Below are 19,600 nucleotides of genomic sequence, written 5' to 3'. Positions count from 1 at the left end.
TATATACATACAATACTCTAGCAATGTCTTTGTATATACATACAATACTCTAGCAATATGATTATATCAATATATATAAATCCTAGCTCGTTTCACCAAAGGTATCTCAAAATTTAAATGCAAAGACACTACAATAGCAACAGCCATAACTAGTGCTTAGATATTCCTAAATACAATTCCCTACTGAAAAGGAACCAGGACTCCTTGAAGAAATGACTGATACCAGGTCTGAGATAGGGAAAAAAAAAGGTGAGTCCTTGTTGGGTATATCTTGTGAGAATAAGCAAAAGCATTCTTAAAAACTGGCAGAGCCATGTCAAAAAGTTCAGATGAACTGGCTTGAAGGTCTCCCACTGGCCAAATCTGTGCAAGGAGAGTATCCAAAAGAATAAATGATGGTAATGGATAGTTAACACTTAAGAAAATAATTCATGAATCTATTACAATTCTCAGAATTAAAGTTGGAGGGATCCTTTTTTCAGAAGAATACCAACAAAGACACAGGGAATGATGGAACTAGAAAATCATTATTTTACATTCACCAGTATAATAATTGATACTCTTAAGGATACAAGTAAGGATAATCAGTAGACTCTTGATTAAAAGCTGTTAAGGCCAAGTATATTCACATGGTCTCAACTATCAATTATGGATCATTAATTAATTGTAGAACCAAAAATGAACCTTATCTTCTTGGTGCATGCCACCTAAACCAAGTGATCCCATTTAGCATCATCAAAATGGGACAAACTAATATTGTGTGTCTCCTGGTAGAATGTAATATGAAGTACAAGACATTACCTATATGGAATTCTTGCCAAAATATTTAATCTGAAGCAAATTATTAGGAATCCATCAAATCCAGACTGTGGAACATTCTATAAGATACCTGGGTTAGACTCTAAAAATGTCAATGTCATCATTGTCTTAGACGTAAAAAAAAAAAAAAAAAAAAAGTTGTGCTTAGACCTTTCTAAATCAAAATAAACAAACGAGACATTAAAACCAAATGTCATGCATGGATTTTGATTGGATCCTGGCTGTTTGCCTAGGCTAACCTAGAATTTATCTATGTGTATATACATTTATGTTGTGTGTGTGTGTTAAAATAAGCCTCAGAATACTTAAGAAACTTCCCTACACTCATAGAATTTTGGTGGCGGAAAAATTGAGGATCCAAGAGTAGGATTCAGGTGTATTTCTTTGTGCTCTAACACTGCATTTCTCTGTATGGTACACCGTGATGTATTCATTTCTCACATAACTTTTAACTCATTGGGCTTATAATAATAGATTTTGAATTATGATAACTTAATTTGAATAGAAATTACAACCGTAGAATTTGATGCAGGGGTTGGGTTTAGAGGTTATTTGGTCCATCTCTTCTGTCAAGGCAGGAACTCCATCTGACAGGAGATAATTCAAACTTTTACCTATAGCCTCCAAAAAAGAGCCCCTTCCCCAACCTCACAAATCAGCACATACATTGGTGGCAACTTCTATTCTTAGAGAAAAGTACTTCCTTAGTCTAAATTGCTCTCATTTTTCTCAATGCATCTGTTATGGGCCTACCTTTTATTTATATATGGCTAATTTACTAATACATATGAGAGCAAAAGAATCTCAAATTTTCTTTCTATCTATCATCTACCTATGTATTCATATTAGGTAAGAGATACAGAAAAGACTCCAAACCCAGATAGATAGATAGATAGATAGATAGATAGATAGATAGATAGATAGACAGACAGACAGACAGACAGATAGAGAGACATAAAATGTGCACTTAAAGCAGAGGAGACTCCAAAACACTAGAAGAGGATGATGAAGGAATTAAAATTATAATGACATATGAATAAAAAACCTCATAATCTACTTTTGCCTCACAGCCTGTTTGACATACCTGAACAGCTATTTCCCACCTGAAAAATGTACCAACTGGAGGTATCCTGAGCTGGAACAAATGACAGTTTGGTTTCTGCCTTGATAAGTGTATTCTATTAAGATTGTGCTATTTCCCATATTTGCTGAAAAACAATATGCTATAGTGTGTTTATGTATTTTTCCCGCAATTTGTAAGACATATGCCTATCTTTATTATTCCTGAATACAATCTGTTGTAGTACTTCTATTTACCATTATTATGGCTATAAATATTTTTTGGTTATTACATATTTACCTCAAAAATTTTGAGGCATCACAGACATTCCTAATACACCAGCATCAAATTAAAAGTATTAAAAGAAAATAAAATGAAATAAAGGATATATGTTTTGTTCATGATTTTAAATCAAACCAGAGAGTGCCATATGGCCTGCTATTCTAAAACTTAAAGAATCCCAAGTATATCTTATAAAGTGGGATTATCTTCTACCTTCTGGTTCTGATATTGTAGGAATCATTAAGTGACTGCCATAGAGGTGAGGACAGCTCCTATATCCAAAGGACACATTAGTTTTCCTGTTGAGATGGTGTATTCAGTGTAATGTACTCTTTCCTCAGCATATCTAAGGTTTTAAACTTGAAACATCTGCAATAAAGAGGTGAGAAGAAGGAAACTGGTGAAGAAGTTGACATCTTTTCCATACCATGCCAGGAAATGCAGATAAAAATACAATGGGCTTCCTTGTTACAATCGTATCTTCTCTAAATAATGGAAAAGAGTATCTGATATATTTTAGTTATAAGCATTTTACTTATTTCTTTATTCAGAACTCTCAGCAGGATAATACTAGTCCAGAATAAAACATTTCCATCAATACTTGTAACACTGAAGAGTGAAGATGTAACGTAATACAATACATAGTCAGTTAAAGAAAAGATTGCTCATGTCACCATTGCTTCCTGCAAAACAATTTTTGTTCTTCTCCAATTGTGTCATTTGCTGAACATATTTCATATGCATTAATAGAAGCTGTTGACCTCCCTTACCCTGAGAATGTTCATTCACTATCTAATCAAAACTCTCTTGGAGCAATTTATTCTATTTGCTTCTTACAATTTACAATTTGTTCTTGCTCTCTGGGGGCTCAAATAAGACACATTCTTGTGAAAATACGTATACTATTGAAATTTCATTCACAAAATAGTCGAACAATATTAATTTTCATTTCATTTATGTGACTCAACCAATCATGGAGATGGAATCTCATAAGAGAATTTTGAATTATCTATATTTTAATTTTTTAATTATAAAATTAGTATATTATTATAGTAAAAATAAAACACACAATTCAACTAACAATAAGGGCTTAGTTTATGTCCTTTCATGTCTTTCTTTTAATCATACAAACATACTCACACCATGTATTCTTACCTGGGTGGTTTGTTTGTGGATTTTTTACAAAATTGAATTATACTACAACTATTTCTGAATACTACTTTTTATCTTATCATGTTTTTCATGAATATCCTTACAAGTTAGTAGATAAAGATGTAACACCGTATTTTCTATTTCCTTTTGCGCATAATTAGGTATTTATAGGATTGCATATGTTGATTAATTTAGATTTTCGTTGTTGCTGTTTCTGTTTTTCTTTTTAAATCTTTCTTTCTTTCTTTCTTTCTTTCTTTCTTTCTTTCTTTCTTTCTTTCTTTCTTTCTTTCTTTCTTTCTTTCTTTCTTTCTTTCTTTCTCTCTTTCTCCCTTCCTTCCTTCCTTCCTTCCTTCCTTCCTTCCTTCCTTCCTTCCTTCCTTTCTTTCTTTCTTTCCTTTCTTTCTTTCCTTTCTTTCCTTTCTTTCCTCTTTGTTGGGTCTTAGTTGCAACACACAGGATCTTTGTTGAGGCATGCAGGATCTTTGTGGCACGCAGGCTCTTTTGTTGCTGCACACAGGCTTCCCTCTAGTTGTGACGTGCGGGTTTTCTTTCTCTAGTTGTGGTGCGTGACCTCCAGAGCGTGTGGGCTCTGTAGTTTGCAGCACGTGGGCTCTCTCACTGAGGCACACGAGCTCAGTCGTTGTGACGTATGGGCTTAGTTGCCCCGTGGCACATGGGATCTTAATTCCCTGACCAGGGATCCAACCCGTGTCCCCTGCATTGGAAGGCAGATTCTTTACCACTGGACCACCTGGGAAGTCCCCTGTTTTACTTTTTAAAATGACTTCCCTGCTTCTCTCCTTCTTGATCTTCCTTCAAGCCATATAACCTGAATTAACAACTCAGTGTATACTCTTTGGTATTTTTAACACACTCATATATCTACACACATAGATACAAATACATAATTCTTATCTTCACTGTACAATATCTATGTAAAACAGTCTAAGCCCCTATTAATGGGTGTGATATATAATTTACATTGGTTAGCTCCACAATAATTCTAACAGAGGTCAAGCATAATTTCTTATAATGAAGAGGCTAAAGAGCTAACACTACATTTTCTTGACTCATCTGTAGCTAGTATTCTGATTTGGGAGACAGATTGTATGCATAGAATCCATTTTGCTGGCATAAGATTTTGCAGATGCAGTAAGATTTTGGAGTTTGCAGCTTTGGCAGCACCTTCCTGATTCCTCAACTTCTTGATCACGGCTCTTCTGTCTTGCCAGTTGAATAGCATGGTTTTGGGAAACACTCAGTGATGTGCTGAAGCCACCTCACATCAGCTGATCAGGGCTTATTGTGCATATTTCTTCTGTACTTTATCATGTTGGTGGATTGAAATTGGCCATGGTGGGAGTGTTTGTACTACTACCTGCATTGAGCAAGTTATATGAGGAAATTACTAAGCTCAGCGTTTTAATTTCTTAGCTTACTGGGTCATAGAACAGTGGAGGTTTTTTTGTTTGTTTGTTTTTTTATTACCCTGAATGAAACTCATCACTTGTTTCAGAGGTACTGGAACTAAAATTAGAAAAGGGTGTGTATCTTCCATGCATAAAGTTTAATTATCATTTTCTGTTTCCTTATGTAAAAACACAGAAAATGAATAAGAAAGATTGGAACCCACTAGGAAGAATTGTGACATTTAGAAGAATTGAGACAACTACAGGTACCCCATATTCCCAGATGCCCCTGAGCCCCCATTAGTGACAGAATTGGCCCTTTCTCACCTGTCTGAGGATGCTGATCCTGTCTTGATGGAAGATCATGTAACAACCACACCTAAGTCAGTAACCTTGCAAGAAGATACCAACCTCCTTTATGCCCCACCACTGCCACTTACCATTACCTCCAGACCTATAACTGAAGTCAGATGCTTGCATACCCAAGGGACAAACTTGGTATACTACCTTGAGAGGAATGAAACTGAGAATTTGGTAACTAAATCACTGAACCTGAAGAAGATGTACAAATATGAATTTTGAATTTACTTGAAAAAAAAAAAAGAAGATGGGCCAAATCCTAATTGAGACTGAATTTCTTACCCAAGACTCTGGATTAACCTAGGTGGTAAGAATGCATCTCATTTTTTATTTTGTTGATTGGTCAAGTCTAGACTTATGGTGGTCTATGATGAATGAATTTGAGATTACAGAATTATTTGATTTTGTTTTAGTGTAAAACACAAATCTGCTCTAGTTAAAATATAAGTATACAAAGATATTTGTCCTCTCAGACCGTGAGATAGGAGAGAATGTGAGATTTGAGGTGGCTGGATGCCCTGTGTTACAAACAATATTATCATTTTCTATTTGTGCTGTCATGTTGTGACAAAGTGTGTGAAGTGCCAGTTAAAGAATGGATTTGCAAAAGTATGTTCGTGGGAATGTTACACTGAGTTTAAGGAGTACCCTCTTATCCACAGTTAACTATGGTCTCTGGAAAAGGTTTTTTAACAAACCCTTGAGAAATATACTGGAGAAGTGAGTATAAGCATCCTTGAAAGGATCTTCAGTGACATGGAAAAGAGTATTCATCCTCTATAGTCTGAGGATAAAGATGGAAGACGCTGCCATTGCAGTTGATTTACTGATTTCAACTTGGACAAAAGATGCAGTGTAGGACACCATCAGCTCTTAAGATATCAAGATCCCTTTGAGTGAAGGGGAGGCCAATTACACTTGAGATGTGGCCTTAATAACATCATACCTGCATTCTGTAAATATTCCTTTTATTCATCTTCAAAGGAAGCTGTGGTCTTTATCAAGGTAACTATGCACTGATGTAAGAGAAATAAGCAAAATTTAGGGGATGATTAGAGAGTTTCTGAATGCCATGGTGGTACACTTATCAGAGAGGAGACTTATGGAATTTAAGTAATAAGTGTAGTTTTGGTCCAAGGTGTCTCACGTTGGTTCCAGTGGCATAGATGAGACTATGAATCCATCCTGTTCATCCTGTTACTGAGTTATTATCTCAGTAACTAACATAGTGCCTACAGATTTACAATGAATGGCAGAGTCCTCACCCCTTCCCCCTGAACCATGGAGTGAGGGTCATCAGGATAGGAAAATTCAAGTGGAAATCCCTGGATCATTCTCTTCCTATCATAATGATCTTTCAGAAGATATATCATGTTCTGTTGGAGAATGGGAGAGATTGGGATCAACACTAAAGCACTTGAACATGCAGGTGTAGTGATTCTTATCATATCCATATTTAAGTACCTAATTTATGCTTAAAAGAGACATGTTTCTTGGAGAATAATATTGACTGTTGTAAACTTAATCATGTGTTGATGAATCCAATTTCAGCTGTGTCCCAGATGTATTAATCTTATTGGAGCAAATCAACAGAATCAGGTTGTCAGGTTCCTACTCAGGCACCAGAAGGAAACCTCTCGGCTTCCCTAATCTCCTCTGGGCTGAAGTAGACTCAACCAACATATTTAGCTTTTCCTCAGGTAGTTGGAGCAAGAAAAAGTAGAGTTGCTCCCTGAAGACAGTCTTTATTTTCCCCAGGAATTTTTCAGGGCTGAGTTGTTCTTAGAATCCACCATGTTCAGCTCCTAATCATGAACTTCATGACACACATCCCCCAATCCCTTTATAATGCCTCCTGGACTCTTGTCCGACCCACTGGAGGAAACATCTTGTAATAGTTCTTTACCTGTACCAAATGGCACATGCTACTTTACAAGCCCAAAAGCTCTTTTATTCATGATGGATGAACACGTTGGTGTTGGAGTTGTATTGGAAGGAAACAGTTTTGTTTTGCTTCCCTACTGCTAAAGTTCACTTGGTATAATAAAGAAAATTTGTCTAGTCTTTGTCCTGGGTTCCTGGGAGGGAAAATGAAACCTTGGACTTCCCTGAGTGATAGGAGTGCCTTTGTTATTCATGGTGGGCCCTGATAGTTTATACTATGATGTGATTCTTGGTGGGCCTTTTGATATTTATGCCGAAGACTGGGACAGGTCATGTCACAAAGAAGGTTGGGCTTTCAGCTATGTGATATCAATCTATGTGATATCTCCCTCGGGGGAGGGAGAGTATAGGCTAGAGGTTGAGTTCAAACATGCGGTCAGTGTTTCAATCAATAATACTTGGGTAATGAAACCTCAGTAAAATCTCTAGACACTGAATCCTGGTGGTACTTCCTGAGGGTGAACACAACAGTGTGCCCAGAGGTTAATATACTCTGACTGCACAGGGAAAGAGCATGGAAGCTGTGCATTCAGGACCCTCCCAAATGTGCTCTTTGTGTCTCTTCACCTGCCTGGTCCTGATTTGCATTCTTTAAAATAAAGCTGTACTGATAACTAAAGCACTATCCTAGTTCTGGAGTTGTTCTAGTGAATTATAGAACCTGAGGGGGTTGTGGGAACCTCCAGGATTTGTAGCCAGTTGGTTAGACGTTCAGGTGGCCTGGGGACCCCTGAACTTGTACCTAGCATCTGGAGTGAGGGCAGTCTCCCTGGGACTCTTGCTTTTTTTTTAATTGAATTATAGTTGATTTACAATGTTGTGTTAATTTCTGCTATACAGCAAAGTGACTCAGTTATACACATATACATATTTAAAAAATTTTTTATGTGTTTAATTTCACTTTTCAATATTTTTGATTCAAAATGACAAAATAAATATGTAAGCAGTAACAGAACTTCTTGTGGTCTTCTGCCATTGTTGTGAATTTTTTCAGTTTCCAGATATGGAGATGAATGCAGTGACAAATTAAGAAAATTGTCTTACTATAAGTGAGCTGTGTTCCTGTCTGGTAAGATACAGCAATGCTTCTGCAGACTGCAGGGCAAAACCTGAGCTGTCCCCATGGCGGAGGAGCCAGTGCGGGCCGGGCGTTCACGGGAAGCTGCTGGGAAAACGGGCTGCTACGGCCGGGCCTCGGATGGTGGGAAGGCCTTTCTCAGTGCAGACATCCTCGGGTGCTCCAGTTCAGCAGGTGCAAGGGTCCGCCAGCCTGCAGGTCCCCTCCACTGTCGTCGCTCCAACCAGCTGGAGCCCGGCACACAGTTGGTCCTCATGGCCAGCGCCTGCCCATATATATACATTTTTTAACATTCTTTTCCATTACGGTTTATCACAGGATATTGAATATAGTTCCCTGTGATATTCAGTAGGACCTTGTTGTTTATCCGTTCTATATATAATAGTTTGCATCTGCTAACCCCAAACTCCCACTCCATCTCTCCCCCAAACCCCCTCCCCTTTGGCAACCACAAGTTTGTTTTCCATGTCTATGAGTCTGTTTCTGTTTCATAGACAAGTTCACTTGTGTCATATTTTAGATTCCACGTATAAGTGATATCATATGGTATTTGTCTTTTTCTGACTTACTTCACTTAGTATGATAATCTCTGAGTCCATCCATGTTACTGCAAATGGCATTACGTTGTTCTTTTTTATGGCTGAGTAGTATTCCACTGTATATATGTACCACATCTTCTTTATCCATTCATCTGTTGATGGACATTTAGGTTGTTTCTGTGTCTTGGCTACTGTGAATAGTACTGCTATGAACATTGGAGTGCATGTATGTTTTTGAATTATAGTTTTGTCTGGATATATGCCCAGGAGTGGTATTGCTGGATCATATGGCAACTCTATATTTAGTCTTTTGAGGAACCTCCGTACTGTTTTCCATAATAGCTGCACCAACTTACATTCTCACCAACAGTGTAGGAGAGTTCCCTTTTCTCCACACCCTCTCTAACATTTGTTATTTGTAGACTTTTTAATGATGGCCATTCTGACCAGTGTGAGGTGGTACCTCATTGTAGTTTTGATTTGCATTTCTCTAATAATTAGCAAAGTTGAGCATCTTTTCATGTGCCTGTTGGCCATCTGTATGTCTTCTTTGGAGATATGTCTATTTAGTTCTTCTGCCCACTTTTTGATTGAGTTGTTTGGTTTTTTTGTTGTTGAGTTGTATGAGCTATTTGTATATTTTGGAGATTAATCCCTTGTCACTTGCATCGTTTGCAAATATTTTTCCCATTCTGTAATTTGTTTTTTTGTTTTGTTTATGGTTTCCTTTGCTGTGCAAAAGCTTGTAAGTTTGATTAGGGAACCTTGTTTTTTAACATGTGGAGTCTGGTATTAATCCTTGGTGATCAGTGTCAGAATTGAATTACCTTGCAGTATTTTATCCACTCATACAAAGTTTTAACCAAATAAAAAATAAATGGTTTTCCTGTTTGATACAGAAGATATTTGTGCTGTGATAAATGTAAAGTCATATATTAGCTTTTCAAACTGTCTCTGTGCTATTTAATTTAGTTGGTTCTACTGCCATCCAATGAGACTAAGAGTTTATTTCTTTATGCAACTGTTAGCTTTATGATAGTCTAATGGTCACATACTATAAATAAGCTAGAACAACACCTTGTAAATGCATCACTGTCATGACTATTTCTGTTTACCATTTTAACTTCAGTGACTAGCATAGGTCCTAGCATATAGCATGTAAGGAGTCAGATACTTGATGAATGTTGAAGATTGGTGAAATAAGAAAGTTTTCTACTCTAAGACTATTCTATTCTAACCGACCAAAAAAAAAAAAAAAAAAAAAATGGAAAGCATATGTTCTATGGATAAAGTGTAACTAAAATCATCATTTATTTTGTAGAAGTTTTATTCTCCTCCATGATTGACTTACAATGGGCATGAGCTTCCCCAGTAAGATGCCACAAATATGTTACAGGGTTGCCTCTCTTCAGGGGTCAGCTCAGACCTTAGCCAGCTTCTTCTAGCTTCATCAGGAGCTTCACAGAGGGAAACTCAAGCAGAATTTGCCACACACATCACCTGTAGGCTGCAAATACAAAGAGCAGCAAACCAATACCCACCACTTTGATGCATGGCCAAGGAGAATCTATGAACTGAACAACTACCTCATTAACCAACTGCAGATGCTCCCTTGCTTCTCATAGCAAGGAGTCTATACTGCTGCCAGAGGGTATTCTGGGTCCTAAAAATATTAAAAACATGGTGAACTGTCCAACTGACTGCCAATGGGATTGAGGGGAGACTAGAGAGAAAGGGAGCAGGCAGATACTTAAGGGTATTACTCTACAACTACATGTCAGTTCCTTAAATTAGGGCAATACTTCAATTGCATTCAAAGTCTAATCATACTATCAATATTTAACATTTCTTGTCTAACTGAAGACTAAGAAAAAAATGTGGATTCTTTAAATATCACTTTTCCTCATATATTTTTGGATGGTGGTCCATGTTGGTTTATAATTTTTTTATCATCTACCTATGCAGAGTTTCTTGAAGATAGTTACCAGTAAGACTGAAGATAATCACTTAAAGATCTGGGTAAACATTGAATATAGCCATTTTAAGCATAAAATCAGATGTAAAGGTTTATGTTTATGTTCGTGGCACATACTCAGCTATCCCAATAATAATTTTTACATTTCATTTTCTTAAAAACATTTAATATACTCAAAAGGAAATGAACTTCAATGTTCAACAACATGTAGACAACTCTTACAGTTCAATCCAGGGTTAAACAATCTTGGTTGTTTTCTCTGTGTGCCATAAAGTACAAAAGTTTGGGAAGCACTGCTGTAGGCCAACTGAAAAACTGGTTTACTATATAAAAGATGGTATAAATTTGTATGTAATTAATTAATTTCATTGTGTTACACAGTAGTGATTTTTTTTTTTTTTTGGCCATTCAACATGCAGGATCTTAATTCCCTGACCAGGGAACGAACCCATGCCTTCTGCATTGGGAGCATGGAGTCTTAACCACTGGACCCAGGGAAGTCCCAGTAGTGATTTATTTTTAAAAGATATTTATCAAAGTCCCTTGACATCTGTTTATTAGATAAGATTTAACAGTGATACACTTTAAAAATGATATATATGTGTATGTGTGAATATATACATATATATTTTACTCATTAATATTTAATAAAGGAATACCTAAGATACCTCCCAAGGAAGTAAAAATATTGTCAAGATTATATTTTTTAAAACATTAAAAGATCAAGACAGAGGCACAGCTTAAGGGCAATAACACTCATCTTACAGACAAATTAGAAATGAATGCTTAACTATTATATATAAAAAGGAAGTGAAAACTAATTTCTTAATGGTTGCTAGTACATAGCTTAGAGAGAAGGAATTCAAAATAATACTGGGAAAATATTAACCTACTTCACCTCAATTGATGATGAAAGATTTGGGCTAGCATAAGGCATGCCTCAGGACTTGCTTAACATGCAAGTTATAAAAGCAAGGTGTTCTTATGTCTGATAAATGCATTAATATTCTCTGTACTTTCTCCTAAGTTTTACAACTTAATATAATACTATGACATTTATTATGCCTGTAAAAAAAAAGTGATCATTGAAATAGTTATTCACATGATTCTGGAAAAGACATGTGTCTTATTAAGTATTTTGCCTTTTTGCTTTAGGTTTTTTTTTCTTTTTTTGAATCAGTATATTCAAATACTGAATAATAAACCAGTAATTTGTCTAGTATCACTTCTCTGTTTTGCCTGTAGACAAAAACGTAGTGATGGAATAATAGAATCTTAAAGCTGAAAGAAGTCATCTATCACAGCTCCTTATGTAACTGAAGAAATCAAGCTAAAAATAGGCTAAATACCTTTCTAGACTCTTTAGCCTCTATAATTTTTATACAGCTTCCCTCCATGTCACTGAAAATGTCAATGAGAGAAGATCTCAATCTTTTCCAGTATAGAACAATTAAGAGATAATATTTATTGAATGTCAACATATTCAAGACACTGTTCAAGATGCTTTATATGTTTCATGTTATTTAGTCCTAGCAACAGTGCTAACATGTTGACAATACCATCACTCTTTTACAAGAGAGGAAACTCAGTCATCAAAAGGTTCTAACTGGTTACCAATTTATGTAGCTATTAAGCAGCAGAAACAGGATTCAAACCCAGGCATTCTAGTTTTCTAGGTCCAGTGGGCTCTCTCACAACAATTAAACCCCTTTATATGAGCATAATAGAACATTAGTGATACTGTATTCCTCATTTATAACCCTTGCTATTCCACTTACAAAAGCGTATGTGAGTGTACATGAGTAAAAGTGAAGTTGTAGTGTGTGTGTGTGTGTGTGTGTGTGAAACAGAGAGAGAGAGAGAGAGAGATTAAAATTTGGGTCTATTTATCAAACTCATTCCAGGTATCAGTTTAAATATGAGAGGAATATATTTAATTGGAGCTCATTGGTTATGCCTGAGTACTTGAAGAACAGGATTTTAAGGACAGCAATCCTTCTCAGGAGGAGATGTGGAACCTGAACTCTTTACAAAAGCTGGGACCTCTCATTTTTATTGATTAACAGCTTTTAGGCATTCTGCCCAGTTTCCACAGTGGGAGCTACTTCAAGGAGGCAGCCCTGAGAGAGCACTGTGGTGTTGAGACCATCTGGACACAGTACATGGGACCCAAGTCAGAAATGACTTAAAGTAGAATGGACTGATTAAGAAACAGTTAGGAGACCTTCAAGATGGCGGAGGAGTAAGAGGTGGAGATCACCTTTCTCCCCACAAATACATCAAAAATACATCTACATGTGGAACAACTCCTACAGAACACCTACTGAACACTGGCAGAAGACCTCAGACTTCCCAAAAGGCAAGAAATTCCCAACATACATGGGTAGGGCAAAAGAAAAAAGAAAAAAACACAGACAAAAGAATAAGGATGGCACCTGCACCTCTGGGAGGGAGCTGTGATGGAGGAAAAATTTCCACAAATTAGGAAGCCCCTTCACTGGCCAAGACAGGGGGGTGGGTGGAGGGGGAGAAGCTTTGGAGCCACGGAGGAGGGTGCAGCAACAGGGGTGCAGAGGGCAAAGCAGAGAGATTCCTGCACAGGGGATCGGTGCCGACCAGCACTCATCAGCCTGAGAGGCTTGTCTGCTCACCCACTGGGTCAGGTGGGGGCTGGGAGCTGAGGCTCAGGCTTCAGAGTCAGACTCCAGGGAGAAGACTGGGGTCGGCTGCAGGAACACAGCCTGAAGGGGGCTAGTGCGCCACAGCTAGCCAGGAGGGAGTCCGGGAGAAAGTCTGGACCTGCCTAAGAGGCAAGAGATCATTGTTTCAGGGTGCACAAGGAGAGGGGATTCCTTCCCTGTCTGCCCACATAAGGCAGAGCACCACCTAAATGAGTTCCAGAGATGGGGCGAGCCACGGCTATCAGCTCAGACCATAGAGACGGGCATGAAACGCTAACACTGCTGCTGCAGCCACCAAGAATCCCGTGTGCAAGCACAGGTCACTAACCACACTCCCCCGATCCCCCCAGGAGCCTGTGCAGCCTGCCACTGCCAGGGTCCCATGATCCAAAGACAACTTCCGTAGGAGAACACACATTGCGCCTCAGGCTGTTGCAAAGTCAGGCTGGCTTCTGCCACTGCAGGTTCATCCTGCATTACAATTATAACTACTGTACCCCTCCCTCCCCCTGGCCTGAGTGAGCCAGAGCCCCCTAATCAGCCGCTGCTTTAACCCAGTACTGTCTGGGCAGGAACAGAAGCCTGAGGGCAACCTACACACAGAGGTGTGGCCAAAACCAAAGCTGAACCCCAGGAGCTGTGCTAACAAAGAAGAGAAAAGGAAATTTCTCTGTGCAGCCTCAGGAGCAGAGGATTAAATCCCCACAAGCAACTTGAGGTACGCTGCATGTGTGGAATACCTGAATAGACAATGAATCAACCCAAAATTGAGGCGATGGACTTTGGGAGCAACTGTAGACTTGGGGTTTGCTGTCTGTGACTGACTTCTTTCTGATTTTGATCTTTATCTTAGCATAGTTTTCAGTGCTTGTTATCATTGGTGGATTTCTGTATTGGTTTGGTTGCTCTCTACTTTTTTTATTACTTTTTGAAATACTTTTTAGTTTTTTGATTTTAATAATTTTTTAATTTTTAAATTTTAATTCATATATTTTATTTTTACATTTTTTTTTCTTTTTTCCTCCCTTTTCTTCTGAGCTGTGTGGCTGACAGGGTATTGGTGCTCCGGCCTGATGTGAGGCTTGAGCCTCTGAGGTGGGAGAGCTGAGTTCAGGACATTGGACCACCAGAGACCTCCCAGCCCCATGAAATATCAATTGGTGAGAGCTCTCCCAGTGATCTCCGTCTCAACGCTAAGACCGAGCTCCACCCAATGGCCAGCAAGCTCCAGTGCTGGATGCCCCATGCCAAACAACTAGGAAGACAGGAACACAACCCCACCCATTAGCAGAGAGACTGCCTAAAATCATACTAAGTTCACAGACCCCCTAAAACACACCACTGGACACAGACCTGCCCACCAGAAAGACAAGATCCAGCCCCACTCACCAGAACACAGGCACCAGTTCCCTCCAACAAGAAGCCTACAGAAGCCGCTGAACCAACATTACCCATGGAGGGCAGACACCAAAAACAATGGGAACTATGAACCTGCAGCCTGAGAAAAGGAGACCCCCAAACACAGTAAGTTAAGCAAAATGGGAAGACATAGAAATATGCAGCAGATGAAGGAGCAAGGTAAAAACCCACCAGAACAAACAAATGAAGAGGAAATAGGCAGTCTACCTGAAAAAGAATTCAGAGTAATGATAGTAAAGATGATCCAAAATCTTGGAAATAGAATGGAGAAAATACAAGAAACATTTAACAAGGACCTAGAAGAAGTAAAGAGCACACAAACAATGATGAACAACACAATAAATGAAATGAAAAATTCTCAAGAAGGAATCAATAGCAGAATAACTGAGACAGAAGAATGGACAAGTGACCTGGAAGATAAAATAGTGGAAATAATTACCACAGAGCAGAATAAAGAAAAAAGAATGAAAAAAATTGAGGACAGTCTCAGAGACCTCTGGGACAACATTAAACGCACCAACATTCGAATTATAGGGGTCCCAGAAGAAGAAGAGAAAAAGAAAGCATCTGAGAAAATATTTGAAGAGAATATAGTTGAAAACTTCCCTAACGTGGGAAAGGAAATAGGTAAAGTCCAGGAAGTACAGAGAGTCCCATACAGGATAAATCCAAGGAGAAACATGCCAAAACACATATTAATCAAACTATAAAAAATTAAATAAAAAGAAAAAATATTAAAAGCAGCAAGGGAAAGGGAACAAATAACATACAAGGGAATCCCCATAAGGTTAACAGCTGATCTTTCAGCAGAAACTCTGCAGGCCAGAAGGGAGAGGCAGGACGTATTTAAAGTGATGAAAGGGAAAAACCTACAACCAAGATTACTCTACTTAGCAAGGATCTCATTCAGATTTGACAGAGAAATTAAAACATTTACAGACAAGCAAAAACTAAGAGAATTCAGCACCACCAAACCAGCTTTACAACAAATGCTAAAGGAACTTCTCTAAGCGGGAAACACAAGAGAAGAAAAAGACCTACAAAAACAAATGCATAACAATTAAGAAAATGGTAATAGGAACATACATTTAATTACCTTAAATGTAAATGGATTAAATGCTCCAACCAGAAGACATAGACAGGCTGAATGGAAACAAAAACAAGACTCATATATATGCTGTCTACAAGAGACCCACTTTGGATCTAGGGACACATACAGACTGAAAGTGAGGAGATGGAAAAAGATACTCCATGCTAATGGAAATCAAAAGAAAGCTGTAGTAGCAATTCTCATATCAGACAAAATAGACTTTAAAACAAAGACTATTACAAGAGACAAAGAAGGACACTACATAATGATCAAGGGATCAATCCAAGAAGAAGATATAACATTTGTAAATATTTATGCACCCAACATAGGAGCACCTCAATACATAAGACAAATGCTAACAGCCATAAAAGGGGAAGTCGACAGTAGCACAATCATAGTAGGGGACTTTAACACCCCACTTTCACCAATGAACAGATCATCAAAACTGAAAATAAATAAGAAAACACAAGCTTTAAATGACACATTAAACAAGATGGACTTAATCGATATTTATAGGACATTCCATCCAAAAACAACAGAATACACTTTCTTCTCAAGTGCTCATGGAACATTCTCCAGGATAGATCATATCTTGGGTCACAAATCAAGCCTTGGTTAATTTAAGAAAATTGAAATCATATCACGTATCTTTTCTGACCACAATGCTATGAGACTAGATATCAATTACAGGAAAAAATCTGTAGGAAATAAAAACACATGACAACCCAAAACCTATGGGATGCAGCAAAAGCAGTTCTAAGAGGGAAGTTTATAGCAATACAATCCTACCTCAAGAAACAAGAAAAATCTCAAACAAACAACCTAAACTTACACTTAAAGCAATTAGAGAAAAAAGACCAAAAATCACCAAAGTTAGCAGAAGGAAAGAAATCATAAAGATCAGATCAGAAATAAATGAAAAAGAAATGAAGGGAACAATAACAATGATCAATAAAACTAAAATCTGGTTCTTTAGGAAAATAAACAAAATTGATAAACAAATAGCCAGAGTCATCAAGAAAAAAAAGGGAGAAGACTCAAATCAACAGAATTAGAAGTGAAAAAGGAGAAGTAACCACTGACACTGCAGAAATACAAAGGATCATGAGGGATTACTACAAGCAACTCTATGCCAATAAAATGGACAATGTGGAAGAAATGGACAAATTCTTAGGAAAGGACAACCTTCCGAGACTGAACCAGGAAAACAGAAAATATAAGCAGACCAATCACAAGCACTGAAATTGAAACTGTGATTAAAAATCTTCCAACAAACAAAAGCCCAGGACCAGATGGCTTCACAGGCGACTTCTAGCAAACGTTTAGAGAAGAGCTAACACCTATTCTTCTCAAACTCTTCCAAAATATAGCAGAGGGAGGAACACTCCGAAACTCATTCTACGAGGCCACCATCACCCTGATACCAAAACCAGACAAAGATGTCACAAAAAAAGAAAACTACAGCCCAACATAGATGCAAAAATCCTCAACAAAATACTAGCAAACAGAATCCAACAGCACATTAAAAGGATCATACACCATGATCAAGTGGGGTTTATCCCAAGAATGCAAGGATTCTTCAATATACACAAATCAATCAGTGTGATACACCATATTAACAAATTGAAGGATAAAATCCATATGATAATTTCAATAGATGCAGAAAAAGCTTTTGACAAAATTCAACACCACTTTATGATAAAAACTCTCCAGAAAGTAGGCATAGAGGGAACCTACCTCAACAGAATAAATGCCGTATATGACAAACCCACAGCCAACATTGTTTTCAATGGTGAAAAACTGAATCCATTTCCTCTAACATCAGGAACAAGACAAGGTTGCCCACTCTCACCACTATTATTCAACATAGTTTTGGAAGTTTTAGCCACAGCAGTCAGAGAAGAAAAAGAAATAAAAGGGATCCAAATCAGAAAAGAAGAAATAAATCTGTCACTTTTTGCAGATGACATGCTTCTATACATAGAAAATAGTAAAGATGCTACCAGAAAACTACTAGAGCTAATCAATGAATTTGGTAAGGTAGCAGGATACACAATTAATGCACAGAAATCTCATGCATTCCTATACAATAATGATGAAAAAATCTGAAAGTGAAATTACAGAAACACTCCCATTCACCATTGAAACAAAAAGAATAAAACACCTAGGAATACACCTACCTAAGGAGACAAAAGACCTGTATGCAGAAAACTATAAGACACTGATGAAAGAAATTAAAGATGATACAAACAGATGGAGAGATATACCATGTTCCTGGATTGGAAGAATCAACATTGTGAAAATGACTATACTACCCAAAGCAATCTACAGATTCAATGCAATCCCTGTCTAACTACCAATGGTATTTTTCACAGAACTAGAGCCAAAAATTTCACTATTTGTATGGAAACACATAAAACCCCAAATAGCCTAGGCAATCTTAAGAAAGAAAAACGGAGCTGGAGGAATCATGCTCCCTGACTTCAGAATATACTACAAAGCTACAGTAATCAAGATAGTATGGTTACAGCACAAAACCAAACCAGAAACAGAAATACGGATCAATGGAATGGAATAGAAAGCCCAGAGATAAACCCACGCACATATGTTCACCTCATCTTTGATAAAGGAAGCAAGAATATACAATGGAGCAAAGACAGCCTCTTCACTAAGTGCTGCTGGGAAAACTGGACAGTTGCATGTAAAAGAATGAAATTAGAACACTGCCTAACACCACACACAAAAATAAACTCAAAATGGATTAAAGACCTAAATGTAAGGCCAGACACTATAAAACTTAGAGGAAAACATAGGAAGAACACTCTATGACATAAATCACAACAAGATCCTTTTTGACCCCCATCCTAGAGAAATGGAAATAAAAACAAAAATAAACAAATGGGACCTAATGAAACTTAAAAGCTTTTGCACAGCAAAGGAAACCATAAACACGATGAAAAGACAACTCTTAGAATGGGAGAAAATATTTGCAAATGAAGCAACTGACAAAGGATTAATCTCTAAAATATAGAAGCAGCTCATGCAGCTCAATATCATAAAAACAAATGACTGAATCCAAAAATGAGCAGAAGATCTAAACAGACATTTCTCCAAAGTTGGCAATATACAGATGGCCAACAAACACATGAAAGGATGCTCAGTATCACTAATCATTAGAGAAATGAAAATCAAAACTACAATGAGGTATCTCCTGACACCAGTCAGAATGGCCATCATCAAAAATCTACAAACAATAAATGTTGGAGAGGGTGTGGAGAAAAGGGAACCCTCTTGCACTATTTGGTGGGAATGTAAATTGATACAGCTACTGTGGAGAACAGAATGGAGCTTCTTTAAAAATCTAAAAATAGAATTACCATGTGACCCATCATTCCCACTACTGGGCATATACCCTGAGAAAACCATAATTCAAAATGAGTCATGTACCACAATGTTCATTGCAACACTATTTACAATAGCCTGGACATGGAAGCAAACTAAATGTCCAATGACAGATGAATGGATAAAGAAGATGTGGCACATATATACAATGGAATATTACTCAGCCATAAGAAGAAACAAAATTGTGTTATTTGTAGTGAGGTGGATAGACCTAGAGTGTTTCATACAGAGTGAAGTAAGTCAGATAGAGAAAAAGAAATACCATATGCTAACACATATATATGGAATCTAAAAAAAAAAAAAAAAGAAAAAATGGTTCTGATGAACCTAGGGGCAGGACAGGAATAAAGATGCAGAGGTATAGAATGGACTTGAGGACATGGGGCG

The sequence above is a fragment of the Eschrichtius robustus genome, chromosome 1, assembly GCF_028021215.1.
Source record: "Eschrichtius robustus isolate mEscRob2 chromosome 1, mEscRob2.pri, whole genome shotgun sequence".
In the NCBI taxonomy this organism is placed as follows: domain Eukaryota; kingdom Metazoa; phylum Chordata; class Mammalia; order Artiodactyla; family Eschrichtiidae; genus Eschrichtius; species Eschrichtius robustus.
This window is presented reverse-complemented; position numbering follows the sequence as displayed.